Raw genomic sequence first — 8,155 nt, 5'->3', positions numbered from 1 at the left:
GCACGAAGGACACTCAAACTAGCGTTGTGATGTCAATTTGCCATTAAGGGACCAGTACTGTCATTGCTATTGTTTTCCTTCACCCGGAGAAAATTAATAGCAAAAAAAATAAAAATCCCCATTTACAATCCTCTGACTAGAAGCACCCTTCTAACTCAGACTTAAAAAAAAAAAAACAAGAGAAAAATCTGACACCAGAAAGGAGTATTTTATTTTGTTTATTTTTGTTTTGACTTTCCCTTACAGGAAAAAGGGAAGCATCCAAGTATTACCCTGTTCCTTGCTCTGTTGGTGTTCTTCTTTCCTTTCTCTGTTCTTCAGCTGTGTGACCTGCGTGTGTGTGTTCAATTTTCCCCCACAGAGGCTACAAATTAGAAGCACGCCCCCAGAGGACCACAGTCACAGAGAGCCACACTCAACATTAGCACACACTTTACATTGCACTCTTACACCCCTTTTGGCTTTGTTTGTTTTGTTTTGTTTTTCTCTTCAAGGTCTGTGTCAGTCACAGTTCGAGATCCCCCTCATTCCGCCAAAATATGTCTCGCACCACAGAACATGTTGGCCACTGGGAAGATCTGGAAACATGGCTCAGTGTGGCAACAGACAGCCTCCTCCCTAAGGCTGCTGAAACACTCAAACATCAGACACAGGACCAGCTGGACAACAACATAACAAGCCTCATGGTACAAGACCCAAGTCAAAGCTACACTCACAAAGAATTAGCCAAGATCACCGGCTCCTTAAGTCACACACTCATCGCCACCCTCAAGTTGAGCGACAAGCACGCTGCACAGCTCCAGCAGGAGTTAACACGCGCACAACGACGCATCGAGCAGCTGGAACTGGAAGCTCAGGAATGACGGGAAAGGCCTGATGAGGTGGAACAAGGCGCTGAGGAGGAGATCAATAAGCTAAAAGAAACCCTAGTAGCTAACACCCAGGAAATGGAACAGGTCAAGGCAGACTACGTTGATCGTTCGAACAAGCTACAGTATGCAGAACAGCTACTGGAAAAGGCAAGGGCTGACTTCAGGGATAAAAACAGCAGAATCAAAGCCCTTGAAACTCACCTGGATGAGTCAAGAAACGAGATCAGCCGCTTAATGCGACAGCTCGACGACCTCAGAGAGGAATCTGATAGTTTCCAAGAGGAACTCAAGCACGCTTACGAACTGCGCCGTGAGCCGTCGAGGATACGACGCGCACCGACCTCACCCCTGCCGAGCAGGACCGGGTCACCTGTTCCTGGACTGACACATGAGCAAAAGGTGGAGGGGGTGGTGTTGAAGCATTCACCAGCTCCCTCTGAAGAACTTCACGTCACGGCAAAGCCAAAAGAACCTGCCGCAACCAGCCGCAGATCGTCGCATGGCTTGGACCTGAAAGACCTCGACAAGCTCGCCAGGAACATTGGCAAGTTCACCCCCAGCGTGCCAAATAGCCAAAATGTCCAAGCTTACCTCCAAGATATCGATTTCCATCTGGAAATGCGACCTAACGTTACGGACAAAGATAGACTCTATTTACTCCGAACGACATCCAGTCCTGAAGTTCGCTGCTTCCTGGACAAGCAAGTCAAGTCAAGTCAAGTTGAGCTTTATTGTCATTCCGCTACATGCGGGGGCATACAGTGGAACGAAATGTCGTGCCTCACAGGACCACGGTGCTACATAAATACAGGCATACAACAATGGAGTAAGACAATATAAACCTATACACAACTATCCTACTGATAGATTTTGACTATAAATATAAATATACTATCTATAAAAAAGTACCTATACAAACTAAAAAATACAAACTATACAAACTATACGAATGCTTCAGATAAGTACTGTACATGTGCAAGGAGAAACATTGAGTTCAAGCAGCTGGCTGGGGAACAGTGCAGGATGATTTGTAGTGCATGAGCATGTAAACATACATATATTACGGAGTTCTTTTGTGGGATTTGTGTACACACAGCAGTGTGTGTGAAAAGTGACTAGTGCGCATAGAGGAGGAGTGTGCTACTACAGGTGGTTTGTACAGGCCCACTCACCTGTGTGTAGCACACTTGAATTGCACGTTACATGTTACAGGAGGTAGGGGTTTGTATGGGGGTTCAGAGAGGCGGGGTGATTTGAGTTCAGGGCTCTCACAGCCTGGGGAAAAAGCTGTTGAGCAGTCTGGCAGAGCGGGCTCTGATGCTCCGGCACCGTCTTCCTGATGGTAGGAGCTGGAAGAGACTGTGGGAGGGTGTGTGGAGTCCTTCACGATACTATTGGCTTTGCTGGAGCATCGTGTGAGGAAAATATCCAGGATGGAGGGAGAGGGGCACCGATGATCCTTGCAGCGGTGTTCACTGTCCGTTGTAGGGTCTTGCAGTCTGCTGCAGTACAGTTCCGTACCAGACAGTGATGCAGCTGGTCAGCACACTCTCAATGGTGCCCTGTAGAAAGTGGTGAGGATGGGTGGAGGGAGACTTGCTCTTTTCAGCCGGCGGAGGAAGTGTAGGCGCTGTTGTGCCTTCTTGGAGAGTGACATGGTGTTGGTGGACCAGGTGAGATCCTCTGTGATGTGCACCCCAGGAATTTAGTGCTGCTGACTCTCCACAGGCGAGCTGTCGATGGTCAGTGGGGGTGATCACTGGAGTTTCTTCTGAAGTCCATCACAACCTCCTTTGTCTTACTCACATTGAGGGACAGGTTGTTAGTGCCACACCATTCAGCCAGCTGTGCCACTTCCTCTCTGTAGTGCGTTTCATCGTTGTTGCTGATGAGGCCTACCACTGTTGTGTCATCAGCAAACTTGATGATGTGGTTGGAGCTGGACTTGGCAGTGCAGTCGTGGGTCAGCAGCGTGAAGAGCAGCGGGCTGAGCACACAGCCTTGTGGGGCACCTGTGTTCAGTGTGGTAGTGCTCGAGGTGTTGTGGCCGACACGGACTGACTGAGGTCTTCGGTTAGAAAGTCCAGGATCCAATTGCAGAGGGAATTGTTAAGGCCCAGCAGGTTGAGTTTATTTATGAGCTGTTGTGGGATTATTGTGTTGAATGCTGAGCTGAAGTCAATGAACAGCATTCTAACGTAGGAGTCTTTATTTTCTAGGTGGGTAAGAGCCAGGTGGAGAGTGGAGGAAATTGCATCGTCCGTAGAGCGGTTCGGACGGTATGCAAACTGGAGCGGATCAAGTGTGTTGGGGAGGCTGGTTTTGATGTTGTGCATGACTAACCTCTCAAAGCACTTCATTATGATTGGAGTCAGTGCTATGGGACGGTAGTCATTTAGACAGGACACAGGTGATTTCTTTGGTACCGGTATGATTGTTGTGGATTTGAGACATGTGGGGACGACTGCCTGGCTCAGCGAGGTGTTGAAGATATCTGTTAGGACATCTGTCAGCTGTGCAGCACAGTCTTTCAGTACATGGCCAGGTATGTTGTTGGGACCCGCAGCCTTGCGTGGGTTGATCCTAGATAGGGACTTCCTTACGCCGGCTGGAGACAGACAGAGCGCCTGGTCGTTGGGAGGTGTGGGCAGTTTTGTGCAGGTGTGTCATTCTGCATTTCAAACCGTGAGTAAAAGTGGTTGAGTGTATCTGGGAGGGATGTGTCATCATCACAGGCCTGTGGCGGGGGCTTGTAGTCTGTGATGGTCTGAATAGCTTGCCACAGGCTCCGTGTGTCACTGCTGTCTGTGAAGTGATTGTTGATTTTTTGAGCATATGACCGTTTTGCATTTTTGATGCTGCGGGACAGATTAGCTCTTGCTGTTTTGAGGGCTGCTTTATCTCCTGATCTGAATGCTTCATCTCTGGTCTTTAGCAGCCCACAAACCTCTGCTGTCATCCATGGCTTCTGGTTGGCGCGTGTGGTGATGGTCTTGGTGACTGTCACATCATCAGTGCACTTTTGGATGTAAGCAGTCACAGTTTCAGTGTACTCCTGCAGGTCTGTGTGGTTGTTGTAGGTGGCCGCCTCTTTAAACATGTTCCAGTCTGTGTCCTGGAAGCAGTCCTGCAGTGCTGAGGTGGCATTGTCTGGCCATACCTTGATCTGTTTGTGAACCGGTTTGGCCAGTTTCAGAAGTGGTCTGTATGCTGGGATTAGCATAACAGAGATGTGGTCTGAGTACCCGAGGTGGGGGCGGGGTTCAGCTTTGTATGCGCTCTTAACTGTTGTGTAAACAAAGTCCAGTGTGTTATTTCCCCTAGGTTTGCGTGGTTGAAGTCACCGGCTATGATGAAAAAGCCGTCGGGGTTATTTGTTTGTTGTTCGCTGATAGCGCTGTACAGCTCGCGAAGCGCGTCCTTTGCGTTCTTGCACGGTGGGATGTATACCGCGACAATAACAATGGCCGTGAACTCCGCGGCAGATAGAACGGTCGACACTTCACAAACATAAACTCCACCAGCGATGAACAGTGTTTTGTCACTACCCCAGCATTGTTACACCATTCTTTGTTGACGACACACAAGCCACCGCCGCGAGTCTTACCAGACAGTGATGAATCTCTGTCCGCGCGGTAGCAAGTTAGTCCGTGCAGCTGAATGGCGGAGTCCGGGATGTTGTCGTTCAGCCATGTTTCAGTGAAAACAAACACACAACAATCCCTTGTCTCATGCTGTGTAGATCGACTGAGTTGAATTAAGTCCTCCGCGCTTACCGCGCTTCCGTCCTCTCTCACACCGCTTGCGACGCCGCCTTGTGTGGGTAGCGACAGTAGGCGAGGCCGCGGTCTCGAGGTCCGGCTTCAGCAGTAAACAGAGGCCTCGTAGCTTTTCAGTAGCCGCCGGCGAGAGTTGGTCTTTGTATGCGTTGCCGATATCCAAAAGTCTTTGGCGAACATATTTGAGTTTAGGAGTGATTTCCTTATGAACTAGCGGTAAATTTACACTATTTGGAGACGAACAGACGACATTAAAAGACAAAAAAGCACCGTCTTTGGGACCTGGAGCAGCCGCTGCGTCTGATCGCGCCGCCATCTTGGATCCTTGGAAGCAGCCTGCTCATACAAAGACTGATTACCAACTGCTCCGAGAAGCCCTCATTAAAGCTTAGTTTTCCGACCCTGACTCCGAACAAGGCTTAGTGGCTGCCCTGGAGACAAGACAAGGACGTCACGAACCTCCTCAAGCCTACTACAGCCGACTCAGACGAGCATACTTCGGAACTCGCAATGAACCTGACATGGAAGATGATTTGAACTTCAAAACTCTCTTCCTGAGAAACCTCCATCCCGGAGTAAGCCACCGTCTTGGCGTTCTCGCATGTCCACGAACAATAAATGCTCAGCAGTTGCGAGACTTGGCGCAGAAGGCCTACGGCAAACAAAAGATGGCCTCAGAAAAGGGCTCCAAAACTCCAGCAGTTCTTGACTTCAACACTCAAAGTCAAGGGCTGGCTCTAGAGGGCACCCAACGCCACGACTCTGCCAAGCCGCCACCCAGAGAGTGGAATGCACCCTTGTCCAACAAAGAACAAGACTCCCACGCTGGTACCCGATCTAAACAGAGGTATGAACGCTGGGATGGACCTCGTGGACGTCAACGCTCACCTGGACGGAACTGGGAGAAGTCATGGGACCAATCAAGGCCTCAGGAGAATCAATGGGAGAGATCGTGGAACCAGCCAAGCTCATTTGGAAACTCAAGAGGAAAAAGCTCATGGGAATCCAACGGAAACTCCAAGGGAAAACGACAAACTCACCCTGGAGTTGACCGAGCTCAAACTGAATCCACACAAGAACAAAAGACACCACCGTGTTTCGACTCACAAGAGCTGATGAAAATGATGATGAAAGAGTTCTTCCAACGAGAGGAGGAGGATCGGAAGTGGGAAAAGAAAGAGAAACCAGATTCAGCCTGACTAGCGGCCGGAAGAGAAGGCAGTGACCAGCTGACCCAACCAGGCACAGAAAACAGCACTCCCTCACCTCACTCTCAGAGAACCGTAACTACCCTAACTTCAGGTGGACACGAAATCCCACGTGAAAGCCTAGCAGCAGAGTTAGACACTAACTCAACACTCAATCCTCTAGATCACAGCATCGTCCAACAAACACCTGCTGATGAATCCCATCACGTTCCTGAAAGTGCTGTCTTGGTTGTCTGCCACTCCTCCGACGAACACCCCATCAGTTCTGACATCCTAACAATTTCCTCCCAAACTCCAGTCCCTCAACTCCTAGGCGATCTCATTGAGAAAGGTATAGCAAGAAAGTTTTACCTATCCATCATCATCGAACGACACATCAGGGTCGAAGCCCTTCTGGACACGGGGGCCGACATTCCTCTAATGTCTGCCGAACTCCTCGAGGAAGTCCAAGAAGGAGCAAAGAGGACTAACAGAACCCTCAAACTCCAAAGGTGTGAGCTGAACCTCCAAGCGTATTCCCACACGGGCCTACGACTGAAACATGTGGCTCCAATCCACCTGACAGTGGGATCAATGGATCTTATTCATCCAATATATGTCTCCCCACTCAAAACATACCCATTCCTCATTGGGAAAGATCTGCTTAATCGTTTTGAACCTCTAATAGACTTCAAGTATCTAAAGATGTGGACACAAGTCCGCGAACCTCTGCCGTGCCAGTCGTTAGACTCCAACGAGTCGCAGTGCCAAGTCACAGACACCGCCCCCAATTCACGGAATGATGGTGCAGTATCAGAACCAAGGCCTGAACCAAGCTCAAGCAGCAAGGACCAGGACCCTCTCCTCTGCTCACTGCAGGAGCCTGAACCAAACGCAGGCCCCCTTCAAATCATGACGGCAATAGATGTCCACGGCACGTCAGTGCCAGATGCGACACTAGCCCTGTGGGCAGAAAATTCAGCCATTAGCCTGAAGCTATTTAGAATATTGAAGCAACGACACCAAAGTCTACCACATGTTGCTAAACACAGCCGCATCCCTCTCAGGCCCTGGTCGACAACCATGGCCACCTCCAAGATCGTCTGCGCTGTAGACATCCAATGGAACAACAGACATCTGAGTCACTACTTCCTTGTAGTCCCTGACTTACCTCATGACATCTACATTGGAGCAGATATCATCGTCCGGCTCAATGCTTGCATTGATACCGTGAATGACATAATATGGGCTCCCCCGTCATGTCAACTGACAACGTCAGTCAATCTCAAGAACCTCCAGTCTGGTCAAACCATGCCAGACGCATGCGCTATGATCACTGAGCAAGAAGCCACAATACCTGCCTACAGCAAGAGTGTCAGTGTCCGCCTCAACATGCGACCTGGCCAGGCTCTCAACAGTGAACTAGGCTTCTTCCAACCTTCCAGGACCTGCCTAAAACTCGGACTGACCCTGGAAGCCACACCTCTCATTGAAGTGTCATCCCGTGCTGTGTATGTGTTGTTCAACAACTGTACGGCCCAAGACATCCACGTTCCCAAAGCCAGTCACCTGGGATGGCTCATCAACCAGGCGTTCCACGACTTTGAACTGACGGTACCTGTCATAGGCCCTATACCAGCCCAGCTGATGTCAGACGAATACAATGACACCATAACATTCACAAAACCTCATGAAGTCATTGCCATTACTTCCATTCTGCCGGTGTCCAAAGAAAGTGTCTGCCATTCAGAACTAACAGATGATACTCACCTCGCTGTCTACGCTGTCTCAACACAGCCTGCGACAGAGTCACCTACACAGGTGACCATTGGGGCCCAAAGCCCCTCAAATGACTCAGCTGCAGAAGAACCCTATGCCAGGTTCAACGCACAAATTCAGCAGATCCTGAGTGAGGCGGATGCCCTCCAAAATGAAGTGGATCGCCAAGGACTCAAAGAGGTTCTGCACAAGTACAAGGACTCCTTTGCAAAGGATTCACTGGACTGTGGACTAACCAACATCCACACAGTGCGCATCCCGACAAACCCAAATGCGCCACCCACATTTCACGAGTTCACACTTACATATATTTAGCAAGAGTAACGTAATGCGTATTTGGCGAGTATGGTAATACGTTGTTGGCGTGCTGTCCTGGGGAAGGGCTCCGAGCTCGGGAATTGCCCGAACCCAGAGTATCCCCCCTACTGTGTTGTGAACTTTAGTGATAATGGTGGAGAAGGGGTGGTGGAGGGATGCTGATTAGCCGTCAAATGAAAGGAGGTATGTCAGCTGTATTTATTCCCTTGTGTTAATTAGC

The 8,155-nt window shown here is 49.7% G+C and overlaps 1 pseudogene; it reads left to right on the top strand.

Moving 5' to 3' along the window:
* Positions 1 to 253: 253 nt before the first annotated feature.
* LOC131530116 (uncharacterized) lies at positions 254 to 5,865 on the top strand (annotated as a pseudogene).
* Positions 5,866 to 8,155: the final 2,290 nt, after the last annotated feature.

Source organism: Onychostoma macrolepis, chromosome 22 (genome assembly GCF_012432095.1).
Source record: "Onychostoma macrolepis isolate SWU-2019 chromosome 22, ASM1243209v1, whole genome shotgun sequence".
NCBI lineage: Eukaryota > Metazoa > Chordata > Actinopteri > Cypriniformes > Cyprinidae > Onychostoma > Onychostoma macrolepis.
Note: the sequence above shows the minus strand (reverse complement) of the source record. Positions and strands in the feature narration are given on the sequence as shown.